This window comes from Somniosus microcephalus, unplaced genomic scaffold, assembly GCF_052327205.1.
Source record: "Somniosus microcephalus isolate GS21.2 unplaced genomic scaffold, FLI_Smic_1.0 unresolved_chr1, whole genome shotgun sequence".
Taxonomy (NCBI): domain Eukaryota; kingdom Metazoa; phylum Chordata; class Chondrichthyes; order Squaliformes; family Somniosidae; genus Somniosus; species Somniosus microcephalus.
In genome coordinates this window covers 40,088,004-40,090,135 of record NW_028225179.1, presented here as the reverse complement: position 1 = coordinate 40,090,135, position 2,132 = coordinate 40,088,004, and positions in this window count along the sequence as shown.

Below are 2,132 nucleotides of genomic sequence, written 5' to 3'. Positions count from 1 at the left end.
CCTGACTGGCTGAGTATTTCCAGCATTTTTTGTTTCTGTTTCAGAAATATTGGATAGTTACTTTGCCTCAGTTTTTACCAACTCAACGAAAAAGGTGGACATGACATTGGAAGAAGAGATCAAGACATATAAAATAGAAAGGGTGAAATAATTAATAAACTAGCAAAAGTTAGAGGATAAAACCCCGATACTTAAATAAGCAAGGGAGAGAGAGAGCAGAGGCACCATTATATATACTTGGGAATAGTTAGTGTAATTTCCAAATTTACAGATGACACCAAATTCTGGTGTATAAATACTGAGGAGCACTGTGACAAAATAGAAGATGTTAATAAACTGGCAGGTTGGTGTGTAAATGGCAAATTAATTTCAATATAGATAGATGAGAGATGCTGCAATTTTGGTAGGAGGGATAAGGAAACATACTCCTTGTAAAGTTAGTGTCTAAATGGGGTAGAGGAGCAAAGGGATCCAGAGGGACAGATGCACAAATCATTAAAAGCAGGTTAACCAGGCCATGAAAATGCAGACAAAGCACTGGGGTTCATTTCTAGAATGATAGATATACAAAGCAGAGCAGGTATTTTAAACGTGTATAGAACCTTGGTTAGACCACACATGGAGTTCTAAAAGCTTCCCCACCACCAAGGTTAAGCTGACTGGCCTGTAATTGCCAGGTTTATCCTTCTCCTTGTTTGAACCAGGGTGTAACATTTGCAATCCTCCAGTCCTTTGGCCCCACCCCTGTAATCTAAGGAGGATTGGAAGATTGTGGTCAGCACCAACACAATTTCTACCCTTACTCCCCACAGTAACCTCGGGTGCATCCCATCCGGACCAGGTGACCTATTCACTTTAATTACCGCCAGCCTGTCTGGTACGTCCTCTTCATCTATTTTATCTCATCCAGTATCCCAGCAATCTCCTCGTTTACCATAACTTTGACAAATCCTCGTCCTTAGTTAACGCTGATGCAACGTACTCATTTAGTACCTCAGCCATGCCTTCTGCCTCCACCAGTAGTTCTCCATTTTGGTCCCTAATCGGCCCCACAACTCCTCTGATGACCCTTTTTCTGTTAATATGCCTAAAGAAGACCCTTTGGATTACCGTTATGTAATTCTGTGGTGAATTCTGAAACGACATGGGACAGCACTCGAAACAATCTTCAGCAAGGGGCTGGGTGTCAAAACTCTGACCTTTCACCCCTACCGATCTGAAGGTCTTGTGTAAAATAAATGTGGGGATTTCAAACACAGTCCTTGGTGAGAGGTCAGATTTGTGCCAAACTAGGCCGTTTGACAGTTCAAGATTTCCACTTGGCTTTGTCTGAAGACGTGCTTCCTGACCTCACCCCTGAATGGACTGTTTATAATGTAAATATTATGCCCTCTTGTTCTGGACTCCCACTAGAGGGAAGAGTTTCTCTGTCATTTTGACAAACTTGATTTGAGGCTTTTGACGAGGTAACAGAGGGTGGATGAGGGCTGTTCAGTTGATGCTGTGTATATGGACTTTAAAAAGGCGTTTGAAGAAGTACCACGTAATAGGCTTGTTGGCAAAATTGAAGCCTGTGGGATAAAAGAAGCAGTAGCAGCAGGGATACAAAATTGTCTAAGGGATAGAAAACAGAGAGTTGTGGTGGATGCTGTTTTTTGGAGTGCAGGGGGAGGTATTCAATGGTGTTCCCCGGGGATCAGTACCAGGATAACTGCCGTTTTTGATACATATTCATGACCTGGATTTGGATAAAGGGCACAATTTTGAAATTTGCAGCTGACTCAACTTGGAAGTGTTTAAGAACATAAGAAATAGGAGCAGGAGTAGGCCAATCGGCCCCTCGAGCCTGCTCCACCATTCAATAAGATCATGGCTGATCTGATCCTAACCTCAAATCTTCTATCACTCTGCATCCACCCGAACCCATGTGATCTCCCGGGAGAGGCGAAAAACCAGATAAAGACCCAATGGCCAATTTGGGAGAAAAAAATCTGGGAAATTCCTCTCCGACCCATCTAGGCGATCGAAATTCTTCCAGGAGATCACTCTGTCCCTATATTTTCTACAGTACTTACCTTCTGTAAAGGCGATCTCCACCCCAGCCAGGAACAGGAATAAAACCATCTCCTGAA